The sequence below is a fragment of the Empidonax traillii genome, unplaced genomic scaffold, assembly GCF_003031625.1.
Source record: "Empidonax traillii isolate 1590-97213 ecotype Southwest subspecies unplaced genomic scaffold, ASM303162v1 scaffold361:size2146424, whole genome shotgun sequence".
Taxonomy (NCBI): Eukaryota; Metazoa; Chordata; class Aves; order Passeriformes; family Tyrannidae; genus Empidonax; species Empidonax traillii.
In genome coordinates, this window is record NW_020955554.1 from 612,933 (window position 1) to 630,647 (window position 17,715).

General features: G+C 44.8%; 1 protein-coding gene across 17 annotated transcripts in view; it reads left to right on the forward strand.

Moving 5' to 3' along the window:
* Positions 1–17,715, forward strand: part of FBRSL1 (fibrosin like 1) — a 492,401-nt gene that overhangs the window by 161,842 nt on the left and 312,844 nt on the right. Inside the window, exon 1 of one of the 17 annotated variants that reach the window (XM_027892627.1) lies at positions 5,967–6,168. The exons of the other annotated variants lie outside the window; for them this stretch is intronic. The gene's annotated coding sequence lies outside the window, so the exon portion shown is untranslated. Of the gene's footprint in view, positions 1–5,966; positions 6,169–17,715 lie in introns of those variants that run through there. 17 annotated transcript variants of the gene reach the window in all.

The window sequence follows — 17,715 nt, forward strand, 5'->3', positions numbered from 1 at the left end:
TTAATTAAAAAGAGCATGTAATGATTTTGGGATTGAATCCAATTTCATATGCTGTTTAAATTAAGAAATAAAATTGTTTCCATCAGGCTTCCAGTTCAAGGTTTGTAACTGCAGGATCATTTCCTTTTTCATCAGTTTCTGAGTTTTAAAATGGCTTATGAACTTTAGTGAAATCATTTAGAAATGGATTTCATGCAGAATAGTTAATAAATGGATAGCACAACCATGTAGTGAAATGAATCTTGTTTGCATCTCAAGCAGCACAAATTTAAATAAAATGCAGGGCTTTGCATAACAGAATTTGTTTTTAATGTTGGCAGTATTTTTCAAGCCACCTCCGATGTCCTTCATTTTTCACCAGGGTATCTTTGGCAGCAAGGAGGATTTTCAGGGGCTGATTCAAGGTGCATAATTGGAGCAGTGAGACTGCACACACAAAGTGTCAGTTAATGGATGAGGCTCGTTTAATTGTAGGCTGCTCAGAAATAACCCAAGAAACACTTCACTGGTAGCTAATGCAGAGGTGTAATTAGACTTCGACACAAGTGTAATTAGGCTGATTGCACGGAAAGGAAGAGAGTTCATAAGGTTTTTCAAATGTGTGCAGAGTCGTTTTGTCTCAGCTGTCTGGCCCATAAGCTCTTCTGCTGTATTTGTGTTGGACTTAAACAAATAAATAAGCACATTGCTCTTTAGCTGGCACTTACCTGTAATCTTCTGCCCTTCCAAAGTGGTTTTTTCCTCGCTGGTTGTTTGTTTTTAAGTAAAACTCAACTGCAGCGATGCCCGAGCCGAGGTGAGGCTGTGTCCACCTTCAGCTGTGGGCCTCGAAAACAGGGAGGGAGGGAAGAAATAAAGCTGCCTTTTTGAGAAATGGTGTCTAGGATTTTTCTACATTTGTTTAAGCAGTGGTAAAGAAAAGGAGAATGTTTGCAGTGATCAATACTTGTTGCAGATAGAAACCCAGAGGAAATGTAGCTCTGAATTAGGAGCATAAAATACAGGGATATTTCACGCAGCATCTAACCAGGGAAATGATTTCTACCATAAAAGCAAATGTGCTGCACAGGTGAGGGACACTGAGGGGATGCTGAGCATTTCCTAATGTCGGTATGAATCAAAAAGTAAAAAGCTTTCCAACCGTACTGTGTGTTCTCTGGATTCTGCACAACTGGTGAAGGGAGGTAAACTGGCAACATCAAGTGCTTGTACACTGATGTTTTAATGCAAGAAACCCACACTTTAATAAAGCATGGTCTATGCCCCCACTCCTGCTCCAGTGCATGGCCAAACATGGGCAGAGCTGGTTTTAATCTTAGCTTTGGAGAGGTTGAACTAGAGATCAGTAAATTAGTACTTTTTCTAGATGGACTGTGGATCAGTCCATCCATACTTAAAGTTACTCACTTTACTGTTGGGAACAGACTTTGGGGAAGTCTCAGCATCATTTTGCTGGGTATATTCTCGTGTGAGTAAATAACATCTACGAAAAATGAGTCTCACGAAGAAGTATTTTTAAGTTTGCTAGTTTGTATTTCCACACCAGGGTATCTCTGAACGCTTTTGTGGAGTAAATCCCAGCATATGGCTCCAAGTTGATTTTAAAATACAGACGCCTCTGTGTGGGTATCTGGCTCCATTCTTCTCCCTGCTTGGTAATGGCCATAACTGTTGTGTCTGACAGCTGTGCAGTGACTGTACAAAACGAGATGGTGGATCTGGTCCAGCTCCCAGAGTGCCAGCATCTGCACTCCTTGGCTCCAGTTTGCTTCTGGCAGTCCTGGCTGAGAGACCAGCGATTCATTCAGCAGAGAGAGTGAAGCCGAAGCCTGACCCTTAGAGGAGCTGCTGCTGGGTCAGTGGAGAGGCACACTGGTGTATTTAGGAAAGTTCACACCTTCAGATCTCCTCCTGTGTTTTTTCTGTGTGTAAATACAACTTCAGCATCCTGGAGCATCTGTGCAAGAGCAGGGCCGGTTTCTCTGAAACTTTTGGATGCAGTGGTGTCCTGTACCACAATGGAATGGCCTGTGGGGCTGGTCACCTGTAGTACAAACTTTGCCTTTGCTAGGATAGGAGAAGGAAACTTCCTGTTCTCTCATGTTGGTTGTTTTGGATTGTGTTCTTGTTGTTCTCTCCTGCTAGTCCAGCTTGCTCCTATGTGACCCTTAATTCCCAGGGTTTCCCTTCTCTGCTTGCATTTTTATTTTTCCTGGTTGCCCTGGGTTATAGTGAGGGATGAAAGAAGCAGGACATCACATGTGCTTTGATGCTGGATAGCATTCAAGCCATGCAGGCTCAAAAACCAGAGCTAGGGGCATAACAGGGATGGTAAATATTTATTTCCTGTCCTGAATTGGTCACATTTCTTAAGCAGATGATTCCTGACTGAATCCTTAACTTTGGTGGTTTTTTTTTTAAGGACTTTTGCCTCCCAATTGTTTCCTCATCCCATGGAAGGAACATAGAAGAGCGCTGTCCTGAGCTGCTCTTACAGGCTGGCACCCTTGAGCTACCTTTAGCTGAGGCTCTTGAGCCCAGTGCAGCTTATTCTGTAGGTTTGTTAAGTGGTAGCATTTATTATCTGCCAGGTACTGGTAAGTTGTGTGATTACAACGGCTTGTTTGTCTTTGCCCTCTAGCTCAGATGGCTCTTGTGGGCCTCGAGAAGTGAAGAAACACCATCTGGCTGCTGCTGCAGGATGCTGGGAGATTTCCATCCTTCAGTTCTTTAGAGCTGGAGCCTTTTTTATTTATTATTTGTTTTTTTTACATTTTAGAAAGCCTAGGGACACTTCCAGCTCTGTTTTCCCCTTGTTTTTTTTTTTCCCAGCTGAAGAATGTCTCATACCCTCTTATTTACAGGCAGTTGCTCCAGGCAGGCGTTGTCAGAGAGCGTTAAGTGTTCTGAGCTGACACAGCTTTTCAGGGTTGCTGCCTCCCTGCTCTCCTGGTAATTCCAGGGAGAGCATCCTGGTGGGAGCTCAGTGAAATGCCTGACATTGTTTCTTCTGATCTCACGTAGCTGATCAAAGGTGGGGTGTTTCTGTATTTTCCCCACATAGAAAGGTTTGTTGTCAGGAGGAAAAACCCATCTTCGACGAGGGGGGATGTGTGTCAAATGAAAAGTTTTATAACAGCAACTCAAATCTGACCAGGCTTTTGGGTTTAAGTTCATATTTATACCAAGAGGGAGAGAGAGAGAGAGAAATAGGTGTGATGGTTATTACCATGCAGAATTAAATGTGGCAGGGAGCCATCTGGGGGAGCAGCAGCGTTTTGAGCTGGTCTTCTCATCCCTCTACCTGCTCGGCAGATGCATTAAAATGTTTTTTATAAATACCTATTCTCAATCTAACGAGGTGTTCCTCCCTCTGTATTAACTGAACAATAAAAGGCAGGGTAAACTCCACGAAGCAGATGCAATAGGATAAAGGGGGGAATTGCTCAGGACATGGGTTAAGGGTGAGCCCTGTGGGTGGGAAGTGTTTGTGCCTTCGTGTGTGCGGCGGTGGCTGCAAACCACCTTCTGGGGATGTTCTTCCCCATTTACCCTCCGGTGGGGAAAAACAGGGTATTATTTTCCCTTGGAAAATATCAAGTGTTGGGGGCACAGTGTGAAGGAGGTGCCTGAAGCACAGCTTGAGCAGTGTCTGTGGTGGCTCCTCCGGTGTGAGCATTAAAGCTGGCTCGGCTGGGGGGAACGACAAATCTGTTTTGTTGCAGCTTCTGAGATTTCAAAGTTTGTTTTGGTTCAGTGTCGCAAGGAAAGGGAAGAGCTCTTGAATGTTGTTTTGCAACATAAGCATGTGTTGAAACACCTCATTTTGGACAGCGTGGGTGAGGATCAGCAGTGAGTGGCTGCCAGATGTGAAATGGCTGGAGACAGCTCTGTGCTACCAGGGAGGGGACTGGACTGTGTTTTATTTGTCTGGCCTTTTTCTTTAACGTAGGTTTCTTGTCATCAGAGAAACATTCTTGTTTTGTTGGCCAAAAATAGCCACCTAAACAGCCGCCTCCAGGAAGAGTTTGCTCCTTGATGCTGCGTGGGGGGCACTCGCTGTGTGTTCTTTTGGAGCAAGGGTTTATATGGGCACTGAGCTGGCACTGCTCATAGAAGCACTTCTGCCTCTTTCCAGCTGGCTTTCTTCCTAGTGCCCACTGCTCCCTCGTGGCAGGACGACTCTGGGTTAGGATCAGAGTCCAACTGCGTTTTTTATTGGTGGTTTGGTTTTTGGCTTGTGTTTTTCTTTCATATATTGGGAGTTTTTCAGCCTCGCTGGTTTCCTGATGTGCACCATCACTTTTTGCTGAGGTGCAGGAGCAGCAGTGACCTGGAGAAGGCTCGTCATTTCTGACCTCTGTGTAGGTTTGTGTCGTGTTGAAGTATATGTGAAATGATGTCCCTGACGTTGCAGTACACGCCAATATTTTACACTCATTAACCTCCTGAAGTTGAGAGAATATTGATATGAATAAGCCTTGGCAGGATAGAGGATTTAGAGGAGAAGAGAATAAATTATATTGAATAAAATGATACTTATCTCCCTCCCCAGCCAGCAAGCCCCAGTGTTCTCAGAGCTGTCTTATCCAACAGCAGTGGGTTACAAGAGCTAAAACAATCATAGCTGCACTGTGTGATTGCAGGTTTGTGACAGGGGGGTTTAGTTGAGCAATACTCTTTCACTGTGGACAAAACCACCCGCAATTTTAACAGCACATTAAAGAGTTTTTAGTTTTCAGGCAGTACAAGCTATGACAAGTCATGACTTCTTAAATTAAAATCAATAGCGGTGCAAGCTAAATAAAAGATTTAACAGCAGGTGGGTGGGTTAGCTGGTAAATTGATTTCCTTCGGGTACAGGTGAATGTGCATGACAGTACCTCCGTCATTAAATAATTTCTGTGGTGAGGGACACAATCAGCTTTATTAATGTGACTGTTCCTGTAGGCTTGTAACATAAATCAGTGCCTGCCAGAAAGCATCACCTAACAGGTCAGGGAGATGTCAAAGCAATATATTAGAGAGCAGTTTACTGATCTTGGCAAAGTGGATTAAAAAAGTGTGTTGGCTGGAGAGTAAGTGTTCATGCTGTCCTTTTCAGGGTAAAATCAAAATAAAGTTTCCACAGGCTTAAGGAAAATAAAAAAAATCTGCAGGATTTACATCTCCCTGCGTTGGTGCTACTGTGGCTTGGATGTGTGATTGAAAACAAGATTGTATTGTTTTAGTGGCACAACTGAGCAAAGTTCTGGATACTTTGCATTTGGTAATTGTTTTCAACTGTGGAAAGATCACAAAGTGACTGGGATATTGAGAATCAGGCTGGTTAATATTACACTAGAAGTGATAAGATATGAAACTGAAAAGTCCCTGAGTCTTTACCTTCCTTATCTCTTATCACTCTCCTTAATAGTTATAGTTTTAGATTAAGTAACCTCTCATATCATAAAATAACTTACGGTTTATTGGTGCATGATACAATTTTGCTTCCTACTGTCATTTATGGAGCTTTCAAAATGTCAAAGGTCAGGGGTTTGGGTTTGGTTTTTTTTTTTTTTTTTTTTGTCCCTTGTAGCAAGTGCTTTTGGTTCACAAATAGGAATGTTGCTACTTAAAAGATACTGATTTCTACTTTCCTGATCAAGGTCTAGAAGAGAATAAAGCAGAGCAGAGAACTGGAACAGTCAGGATTAGAAGCCAGACACGTTTTATTCAGGTTGCTGTGCCTTTCACTGTGTCTTTAGGGGCTCATTCCTCACCTCGGTTTTCCCCTCTGCAAAATGGAAAGACGACTCAACCACACGCTTTCCTGACTGTGGCTCTGCTAGTTAAACATTTTTAAAGATTTAGGGGATGGTAAGTCCTCAGTGTTAATAATTAACCTGGCTCTCTAACTGTCCTATACTGTGGCTTTCGCTCCTTTGATTTCATGTTTTCCTTTCGTTGTTCATCCTGTTGAGTTTCACTATTTCTTTTTCTCACTGTAGTCAAGAACAACCTTTCACTGGCTGTGGTGGACAGTGCAGGGCTGTGTCAGCCCAAATAACCACAGGCTGATGCTGTGGGAACTTCAGCCAGACTGTGCCTGTGCAAGATGTGCTTCGTGTGGCAGGCAGGGAAGACAGACCTGGGGCATTGTGGCTGCCTTGTAGCTGAAGGTGGGAGGTAGGAGGGAAATGGATCTGGTCCTGCCTTTCCTCTTGAGTTTCTCTGTTGTGTGGGTGCAGCCAGCATGTTTTGACTGCTTGGTTTCAGTTTGGTGGGGTGCTGGAAGGTAGAAGTACTTTGATTGATATGTTTATTTATGTAGTTATTATTTTTATTTTCCACCTTATATTGGTTTTGGTGGGGTAGTAGTTGTTGTATACGATGCTGTGATGTTACTGAGAAACACTCCAGTTATCTTACTGGAACGTGAAAATACACTGCAAATTCCTTTAATGACTTAGAGCCAGGTTCTTGCATTCAGCAGATCTCCACCTCAGGGAGAAGCTTGAGGTTCTCAGTGACAACAGCCTGATGCTGCAGTGGGAGATTCTGCACTGTAGTGATAGGCATAGAAAAAAGATCCTTCATAGAAAAAGGATCAACAAGATTGATTAAGTCCATCTTTCTCCTCTGGCATCTTCTGGGTGCAAACAGCCCTATTTTTCCTTCATAGGTGTCCTGGCCGTCACTGAGCACCACAAAAGTGTTGTTTCTCATGTTTTTAATGGCTGCTTTGTAATGCCTAGGGAAATGCTCCTCCTCAAATTGAAGCAGACACTGCTTTAGTTTCCTTTGCAGTCTTTCCAAATTGCCCTGTGGAAGCTGGTCCTCCTTCTCCCTGTGCCTGCTCAGGCAGTTCTCTGCCCTGGGGCAGTCCCATGGTGAGGAGAGGATGTGGACACAGGACATGTGTCTGCTATGAACTGGGGAATAGCTCACCTCACATTGCAGGACCTGCCTGGAGTTGAGTTTGGGTTGTGTTGGCTGTAGCTCACGCTGAGCTGCTTCATTCCAGTCCCATATTAAAGTGTAATAAAGCTGCCTTACTGAAATATTGGTTCTGTGGCATTGCCTGGTGAATAGAAATGAAGCAGTTGCCATCCTCCTCTTGGGAAAAAAAAAAAAAAAAGAAAAGAAGAAAATTTTAGTCTCCCTGTAATTAAGGTTTTACTCTGAAGGAATGGAATAGAAACCATAGTTCCAAATCCACTATCAATTTGTGAATCGTATCAGTATTGATCGAAAAACGCTGCGTGGTACAAAGCGTGGAGCGGGGGTTTAGGATGATGAGAGTGGTGTCTGATCGTCTCAATACAAAAAATTGGTGTTAATGAAAACATTCCTGGAGCCTGTGGAGTTAAGAACACAAATGGGAACAAGAGTTCTGAGTCTCAGCTGTTCTAACATGCAGCAGATGGTTAACTTGCCTTCTAAATCTTTGCACAAATTGAGTAAATTCTCAGAACTGCCTGTGATCTTTCAACCCACTCCCATTTTTTTTTGCGCACCAGGAAAGGAATAATTTGCAAATCAGATCTAGGCTGTGGAAAAGGAAGGGTTTTGCAGCTGTGAGAAAGCAGGAGTCAGAAATAAGACCTCAGGTTCCACATGCAGGTTGGTTTGCTGGAAGCTGGGAATCCTGTCCTTGAGGCAGCAGTGAAGTGAACTGGTTAATGCCTGTTCTCTGATAGCCTCAGATGAAGTGCAGTGTAGAAATGCTTAGTCTTGATATTCTTCAAATTATCCCGGCAAGACTATGAGAAATAATGTTATTGTAAGTTATCCTTTCCTGTAATATCAGTACTAATTTCAGTTTCTCTGAAATTTTTTGTTCTCTGGTCTCTCACAGAATCTTGAGTTTTGTTTCAGCATTTCTCAGGCGTTTTCCTTTTATTTCCTTCATGACGAATTCAATTTGCTGCAGCAAAGTAATCTTAGTACCGAAATAATAGATATATTAAAGTACGAATTACCTTGGTGGCAATAAAGGACAGGGTTTTATTGCTTGCTTATCAAGGAGAGTTTGTGTTTATGAGTTCGCTGAGTAGTAAGTGCCTTAGATTAGGACTAAATTTAACCTGGCTTGGTAACAACAGCACACACAGCTAATCTGAGAAGACAGTGCAGATTTATGAACAATATGACAATGGCAGCGATGCTTAAAAAAAATAATAAATTTTACGCCCTGCAATTTTTTTTCTTGTCAAAGAAGTTGTCAGTAGTGTTGAAAAAAGTAGATGAGTAGCAGTTTTAAAAGATTTTAATGGGGGAAAAAAAAAAAACAAACAAACCAGCTAACAGCTAATCAATAGGAAAGATCTTCTGAATGGAGGATATTTCTGGTCACCCAAGGAGGTTGCAGCACAGGAGGGAGGTGTGGTACCAGGAAGCTGAGGTGGCAGGATGAGAGCTGCTTATCCCATGCAGCGTTTTCAGCAGCCCCCAGATTTTTGGGGCTTGTTTACAAGGAGGAAATGAATCAAAAGAGTCTTCACCACGTGGCTCTCTCAGCAGTTTACCTCCATTCGGCGTAGTAAAGTGAACTGGAAAAGGCTCCTTATCCGAAAGGAATATCACACCTATAAATTCATAGTCTGCTTCAATTTGGAGTCATTGCCATCTGTAGTCAGGCTGTAAGAATTGTGAGCAGCAGTGGCCAAATTGCGTTTGGGCTCAGCAAAGCCCTGAAGAAGGGTGTGTGTTGGCAGTGCGGCAGCAGAACCGTGGGAAGATGTCTTTTCGGCTTGTAAGAAAAATATTGTGCTGATTGCTTTTGGTGATGGCATGGAGAGAAGTGAGTTTGATGCTCTCAAAACCTTGTGAATATCACTGCAGCAATTTGAATAATACTGATTAAAATCTGTCCCAAGTACAGATGAATGTTTCTCGTTCCACGCTGTATACAAGTCGGCGAAATCAAGTGTCGTCAGGAACAGATTATGGACCCCAAATGTTTTATTCTTAGATCTTGTAAAAAGCAGAGGAAAAGAACAGACCACTTTACGGGGGTAATTCCATTTTTCAGGTTAATTTACATCAGGTGAGGTAGATCCAGAGCTAACATTTTTAGACAGCTCCTGATAAGAGGCAGGCATGAGGGACTCCGAGCTGTGTTCCGTGTTTGTCACGCCGTGTTTGTTTTCACTGTTAATTGGCTTAACCAAACCAGCAGCAGTGGTCTCCTCCTGATTCCAGTGGCTGTGCAAATGGCCCTGCTGGCCCCTGGCAGAGGAGCTGCCTCGCTCCTGGTGCCTCTCGACCTTGGTGTGGCGGCTGCAGAGCAGGAGGCAGCACGTGAGCAGGGGCAGGGGACGGGCAGTGCCCACTGCCACGCTGGGCTATCGATCTCTGCAGGGCAGTGGGTGGGCTCTGTGAGGGCCCCTGATGGCAAAAGCTGGGGCAATGGCCTGTTTGTCCAGCTCAGCACAGCTTTTGTTGGGGGTCATTCCCGTGTGCCTTGCTCTAGAGGTGGGATTTTGCTTTCAAGGGCAGACGAGGAGGAAGCAAATCTACAAAGCCTGAGCAACGTGGCTTTAATTGAAGTTGCACATCTTGATGGAGCAGAGGTAAAAAGGAGGAGACCATATGGTGTAACCTTTATTTTTGTTAAGTTCCCTGATAAGCCATTGATTTGATAAGAAATACTGCTCCATTGGCTGAGCTCACAGGGTGCAGTTGTTCTCTGATAAGCATGTGTTTACTGTCTGCCATAAATGCCTGAAGTGACAGTTTATGGCGGGTTGGATTGGATATTTTAAATGCTGAGTGGATGTATCATAACTGTGCTTTCACAGGCGAGTCTGCTGTGCACTCATGTTGGTTGAAGGAACAGGATGAACTGCCATGTCCATTTGTTCTTGGAGCAGAGCAGTTGCACCCAGGGTAATGCCCAATCTGTGCAAACATTGTACAATAGAAACCCCTTTGAAGACAATATCCAGCCCAAATAACCTCTCAGAAAAGACATGAAGGAGGAACACAAAGATGATGCATATTTTAATACACAAAAACTTTTAGAACTGGATGATTGCTTTCTTCCTTCATGTTACACACTCGTGCTATCTGGATCTTGGTGTCACCTCCTTTAGAACCGTGTTCATACACATCAAGATTTTCATACCCAGTAAATCACTTAACAACTGGTAGGTTTCCTTGGTGCCAGAGAGCCAGTGCTGTCCCAACAGGAGGTATTTGGGGAGGAAAAAATTACTGGTCTTCAGACTCTTCAGAGAAAGGAAATAACTCATCTCTCTTTGGCCGAGCAAAGGCTACCGTGGTGTATTTATAGTTCTGTTCCTACTTGTGCTGGGTAGTTTTTCTGAAACTCAGGATGTATTTTTTCTGATTAAAATCCGAAGAGGCTCTATTATTTCTATAACCACATTTAAGTCTTGTAATTTAAACAAATTAGTTTGCCTTTCACGTGTCAGACACTGATTTATAAAGGAAAATGGGAGTTTGCGTCTGGTTTGTCTCTTGAATCATTAGCTTTTGATTGGAGAAAGGTTTTGAAATGGGGTGTAAAGGAATTTTCCAACTTTAGTGGAGGGATTTCTTGGGTTTTGCGGTATCTGGTTGGGTTTTTTTGGTGTTCCCCCCCCTCCTTTAAGTGCATATGCCAAGAAATCTTGAGTTCCCTTTCCTGCTTTGGAAAGTTCAAGCTGAGGGAGTTGAGCAGTTTCTCTGGTTTACACTGTTCACTTTCTGTTGGTGTGAAGACAGCAGTTCTGACACAGTTACAGCACCACAGAAAGGGCCTGGCTACAAAGTCACTCCAGGAACTTTCCTCTCATTGCTTGGGTGACTTTACTGGCTCTGGCTGCTCTTTCTGATGCACTTGCAGGTGCTGGGTGTGCCCAGGGCGGTTGCACAAGAGCTGTGCTTGGCTCCCCAGCCTCCCAGGAGCTGTGGAAATCCTAGGGGATCACTCCTTTGGTTCCGAGTCTGCTCTGCCCTGTCCCGTGTACATAAACATTATGTGATGCAGGAAAGTTGCTGCTTGGCTTTGGAGACATAGGGGTGTCTTAGTAGCTTAATAATCAGTTTTCTGCTCCAGCATGAGGAGAGAAATAATTAGGAATTGTGTCAAGGCGGTGTCTAGTGTCCGGAGGAAATTACATCAGATGGCCTGATGCTTCTGTCCAGTTGAGGTAGCTGGTTTTGGTTTGGTTTTGTGTGTCACTTGCCAGCTACATTTAGCATGAATAAGTGTTTTCAGATGTCCCATAAATCAAAGTCTGGCCTGCTGGAAAACGTCAGTCGCAAGCAAAAATGTAGAAAAAAAAAAAAAAAAGATGCTGGATTTTCTGGCCAGTGAACAGTTCTGTAAGATGAGACACTGAGCTAACCCTGCCTTGTGTCATGTGGGTGAGATGTTCTAGGTGAAAATCCCACAGGGGCTCCAGGGGACGTTATTTCCATTGTGTTACACCCAATTACGCCAGGGCTGGGGCTGATGCTGATGCTGCCTCGTGTTTGCCGCCTTTGATTTCCCTCCTCTCCCACACGGCAGCTTGTGGCAGATGTAGCTTTTCAACGATGGGACCTTTGTGAAGCCCTGGGGAAAGTGGCCACTTGAATTCAGAGGGAAAATAATGATCCTTTTGATTAGGCGGTGGTGGATGGGCCGCGCACGCCAAAGGCAGAGCTCAAAGGGCACCTGCCCGTCACACCAGCCATGGCAGGAAGGGTGCCTGGCTGCCAGGGAGAAAAACTGGCCCTGTGTTTGGAAAGAACAGAGGAAGAGAGATTAGAGCTTGAACTGGAAAGGGTGTTAAAATATTCTCCCTGTACGATGGCTGTAGCAGTGGATTTAAATTGCCGAAATTACCTTGTCAGGATACCTTATCAGCTGCTGTTCTAGTGATTGTTTGGTTTAGATAAGAACTGGAGTGCGATAAAACCTTGATAACAGTTTAGAGATTACAGCTCTTTTGAAACTGCTGGCACTTGCTGGGGGCTCTGAGCTGCCAGAGCTACGGTTGCATTTACTCCACTACTTTTTTTTTTTTTTCCCTCCGCCCCCCTTCTCTTCTTTTGTTTCATGTTTTTGTTTAAGTGCCTAAAGCTCTTGTTTTAGATCCTTGTTATTTTGAGCAGCGCAGCCTCTTCTGAGCGCTCTTGGGAAGCAGTGCGTGTTCGTGGAGGAGGGACCCTGCTGAGGAGTGCAGGTGAATGCTGAGGGAAGAGCAACAGCCAAGGTACTGCTGCTCCTCTTGCCATCCGAGCTGATTTCGGGGCCCTGAGCTGCTCACAGCTTCAGAAACTGTGAGGATACAAAAGGCTGGGTCGGTCAGACTGGTTGCTTTCTCTTGGGACTTCCCAAAAGTTCCTGTAGTAATCTGTTGGTTTATCCATTTAATCTGGGTGTAAAATACCAGCCCTTGAAAATCTACCCGGTGTTTGTGGCAGTACATTTGTGTTGTTTATACTGGTTTTGACTGTGTTATCCTTTTAGGTTTGTGATTTTATAAGGGCTGGGTTTTTTTAGGTAGAGGCTGGTAACAAGCCTCTGGTTGAGCTCCAGCCATGTGCGTGTAATTAATGGGACAGAAACAGTGATGGAAACCAGTGTGGTGGGTTTTGCGTGGTTCTTATTGAAGGTGATTTATGGGATATGGCAATATGGCTTTATTTTGGTTCTGCCTTTCTCCTGATAAAGTAGGCACTCGGCAGCTCTTGCATCTGAAAGTGTGTGCTGCTTAGTTTTTCAGAATGAGTCGAATTGCTTTGTTTTTTTTTCTGTAAATATAATATGAAAGGAGGAAGCAGAGAAACTGTGCAACTTGTAAGAACAACAAGGAAAATACTGAAGTTGTAGGACTACGGTTAGGAAATGGCAACTCAAGATGAACTTTAGTGGTGAAAACCCTTTGGGGTTTCTGCTCATGCTCATCATACTCAGCAGTAAAGCAGTACGTGCCCTTGGGAATGTGGAAGTTGTGGAGAGGTGGAAGGTGTTGGTTACAAGTGCTGTTCATCCCACCAAGGGGTCTTGAGGTGTCCAGGTGGTTGCAACTCAAACCTGTTTCTTGCAGTGGGCTTGAACTGTCTTTGTGTTTTGTTGTGGTTTGTGTAGCTCGGTGGCTCTTGGGTTTATTCCCTTTGGGAGCAGTGTCCCCCCTGTTCCATCGGTCAGCTGAGGCTGCTCCAGTTGGCTCAGGCACAGAGTGTTCCACAAAGTCCACAACAAAACTTTGGACCACCTAAGTTTGACTATCTGGGGTATGTAAATAATTGCAACAGAAAGTACCGGGGGAAGCTGTACTCTGGAATAACCAGACTTCGCTTCGTTGCTGGTTTTGGGTTTTGTCGTTTTTTTTTCTTTGCCTTTAAACTGAAATGTTTTGTATTTTTCCTGTAATATGGGAGGAACCTTTTTGGCAGTTGACTTACTGAATGTACGCCCATGTATGCTTGCAACTGCTGAAACATCTCATCTAAAAGCACCAGTAAAAGAAATTTAAACTATTATAGCTCTGTATATTCGTTAAATCTCAAAACGTTGCGGTGAGATAAACCTTTTTCCTTTCTATGTGGATGAGAGCATATGCATGTCCAGAATTTGTGTTGAGTTCTGGTTCCTGTCTGAGAACAGAACAATTTTTGAGATTGTGGAGGTCGGTTTTCTGATGTGATGGTAGTTTGTTGGGTTTTGTGTTACTTAGGTACCAATAGTGGACACATTTGGAGAGGCACAGTGTAAATCATCCCTAGCCCTAAGTAGGGCAATCAAAGCTGGAAGAAAAAAACATCAGACTCTATTTTTAGCAATACTGGACTGAGCTGTTGGGTGACCACTTGATTTCCTTAGGCTTGTAGAGAAGGCCTGTGAAAGAGTAATTAAGCAAAAGATGAACCACAGCAGAAATACAACTCCAAACTATTTGAGTTACCAAATCTAATCAAATAATAAGAATGAACAAATAAGCTACCCAGCAACCAAGATACTTAATGAGTACTGATTTAGAGTCTTCTTAATTGTGTTCAGGCGTTCATGGGCTGTGTTTTCAAGCCCGTGTTTATGACTTGAGACTGTACACTCTGTTTTTTCCCTCTTAATGAAAGCTCAACATTTCTTTTGTTCCAGCAGATTTCAGAACGTAGAGGATGATGCCAAATTATCACATGCCTCGCCATGAAACAAAGGGCTGGCAGCGCTGCCTTCCTATGGGGAAACTGGAAGCATCCCAGGCTCGCTGCAGCCGTGCTCTAATTTGAGGTTTAACGCTCCGTTAATACCGGCCCACGGTTGCAGCACTCGAGGAGATGTGGGCAGGGACTGGGCAGAGCAAGGAGTCGCTGGCCTTGCCTTTGTATGGGCATGGTCAGAACTGGGAGCTGGAGGAGAACTTGCCCAGGGATAGTGGGGTGGCTCAGAGTGTGTGTGAGGATTGCCAACGGTGCCCAACGTGAGCTGGCTGGTGGCAGCCTGGCCTGTGGTGGGGGCACTGACAGCTGGTTAATCGTCCACCAGAAGATTGCAGTCAGTGGCTCAGGGTGAAAGTAGTCCCTGTGGGTGTCTTCCCTTCAAGATGCACAGTTTCACAGAGCTCCTGTGGATGGGATCTCACCGATTCCTGTGCCAGAAGAAGGTGTCAAAGCCATGGTGAGGCATTTCAAAGCGTTCTTTGCAGAACCCAGGGGTTTTGCTTTTTACCTGGAAGTTTCATTTTGAGTGTCAGCTCCATTTCAGGTGATGCTAGAAGTGAAACTTAGCTAGCTCTTCTGGGCTGGAACAGTTACCAGTGAAGGTCTCACAGGGCTTGCATGCAAAGCAGTGGGATAAGGAAGGAGATGATAGATCTGGTTCTTAAGGAGTATCTTCTGGAGAGTTACAGTTCTGCAGCCTCAAGACCTAGACATTCCTGCTCTATCCCACTGTTACTGTCTGGATGCTTCTACTAGGATTTCTTACAGGAGATACCAGCTTACCACTTCCTTCATTACATTCTGCTTTGGCAATTAGGAGGTAAACTCTGCAGTACCTCTTGTGATTTGGTGCTAATAGTGACAGGACAGTGGTGTCCCTTCCTCTAGAGCCTGACTTTTGAGTTATTATTATACTGTTCTTGAAACTATTTGTATCTCCTATATGGAAGTTATTTCTGTAGGTGTTCTTTACCGCCAAAAATGCAGTAATTTAAGTTACACAAGGGCTTTGACAGCAGGCCCAGTTGTCACTGTGGGTCCCCTAGCACCTCATCTCTCTGAAGGAACAGGTGGTGACAGAACCGAATCCCCTCAGTTTGCTCATCTTCCTCTCCGTGTGGGGGCAAAATAGAGCATATATATGAAGACTTTCTAACTAGTGAAACCACAGTGCTGTTACCAAGTGCACAGAGGCTCAGAAGTTAGGCCTCTAAAGATCTGGTTTGTGACCTGCTGGTCACCGTTCTCATGTCCCTTAAGACACGAACAGTCTTACAGTAAAAACTAAATGCAATTCCAGTGCTCAGAACAGCTTCAAAGTGGCCCAGCTAATTTTGGGGTTGAGTTTGACCCCAGAAGCAGGTCAGTTTGCATGGGATGGCAAGGCTTACATCTTGAAGATTATGACTAAACCACACCAATTTATTTAGCTACAGTGAAGAATTTGAATTATTCGGGGTTGGGTTTTTGGTGGTTTCTTTTTTTCCTCATAACCTCTCAAGAAAGGCAAACTTTAAGCTACCACACACAGCTGGTGTTTCTAATAAGACACAGATGTGTTTTGGGATCTCTTCCCATCTCCTGCAACATTTAAATGTAGATAAATAGAACTTAATCAGCTATAAATAACAGCGTGTCATGCCTGTGGATCACTAACCTTCTCTGGGGCTCCCACAGGACTAGGGTTAAGCTTAATTACTTCAGTCTACTGCAAACAACAGAATAATCAGTTGTTGGATTGCGTGGGGAAAGGTGGAGGGAGCTTAAGGAAGCAACTCAACATCCGTGGCCGGTGACGTGGTGCCCCGGCGCTCAGTCTGGGATAGCTGTAATGCTTCAAGACCAGGGGGATTCTTTTGTCCCCTGTTTTGGTTTCAGTGCACAGGAGGTTTAATGTCAGTACTACATCTGTGAGTGTTGTTTTAAAAACAAACTAACTCGGGGAGGCGCCTGTGAACTCTTTCTTGGGCCCCTTAGGGATGTTTTCCTCCCCTCAGGGATAACTGCTCAGATTTGCTGTAGTTAGAGAGGTGGTGATTGTGTCTCTTCAACTCTGTTGTAGATAAAGGCATTATTTCTGTGTGGCCATCCCATATTGCTAATTTAGAAGGGCAGATTGGTGTGTCTGGTCTGGAATGTGATGGCCCCTCAGCCCCAGGCCGTTCTCTTCAGCTGGGGGTGTCAGTGTTTGTCAGCTTCCAGCACGGGGATCTGAGTGTCTGGCCAGGCTGGCCTGCATGGGAACGTGTTATGGAGCTGCAGACTTCTGTCACCTTTTGATCCCTTTTGAAACACAGCCTTCAGTCTCATGTGTGATTGTCACACCTGTTGGTGTGGCACTTTGAAACATATATGATACTCAGTCACTAATAAGTTGTCTGTGAGTATTTCATGTGTTGATGACCTGCCAGTTTGAACAAGGCATGCTTTGCTCGACACACGGCCTTGTTTCCCCACTTAGCAGGGACCATCAGCATCACTCTTCCGAATGGCAGGCCGTGACAAGGGAAAGTGATGTCCCAAACTGCTCATTGTTGCCACTTCCATTGGTATTTTTGCCTAATCAGGACTTCTCTCAGGAGTACTGGTGAAAAGACTGTTCTTAGACATTTTTCCCCGTTAGCTTCTGCTCCTGCATGATGCTCCTGCAAAATGGGGGTTGTAATTTCATAACTTTTACCCATCTACAGTACGTTTGAGCTATAGATTTGTGTTTTTTTCACAGCAGATTTGATTTAGAGGAGAGCTGTCCCTGCCCCACATATCTGCTCTCCGGTACCACACGTGTTGGGCGGGTAACGCTGGGCAGAGCCTGCGGTGATTCAGCCACCAGCTCAGGGCAGTGCTTGCAGCTCTCCTGAACAAAAGGGCCTCACAAGGGCTGTCTGGAAGGAAAACAGCAGTGCCCAGCATTCAGAGTGTGATTTGTGGTGTAGGTTATGTGCAGTTCAGCTGCAGGGAGTCCGGGTTGGGCTCGGCTCGAGGCTTCGTGGGTTTGTGTCTGCTGCTGTCCCTGCAGCCCCTTCTCAAAGCCTGCACTGGGGTGAACAAATAACACAGCGCTGCCTCTCTGCCTTTTCCTCTCGTGTCCCTGCAAAGCTGCATTTCCTGCGTGGAAACACGATGCAGGTGTTTGTGAGCCGTGGCAGGGGCTGTGGCCGAGGCAGCCCTGCCGCCCCTTCCCACGCGCCCACCCCGCCTGCTGGATTTCCCCCGCTGCGGGCCGGGCTCGGGAAGACAGGGGAATATTTATTTATAAGCTGTCTGTACAGATGTTTTCCTTGTGGTTTGCGGTGCATTGGTGCCACTTAGTGGGAGGAGAATTGAATTGACAGCTTTAACGGTGCAGGGGGAAACAAGGAGAGATGGGTTTCATATTCCAGCCCCCCCCTCCACCTTCCCAGCAGTATTTCTGCAGTTTAAAGACAAATCCAAATCTGCTGCTGGCCACAGAGCTGCAGTGGCTTCTGGAGCTGGCTGTTGGCAGAGTAGTGCTGGCAGGCTGGGCGTGCACTGACCCTCATCCCAACAGGAAAGCTGCATGGAAAGCCCTGCTGAATATTAGGCTAAATA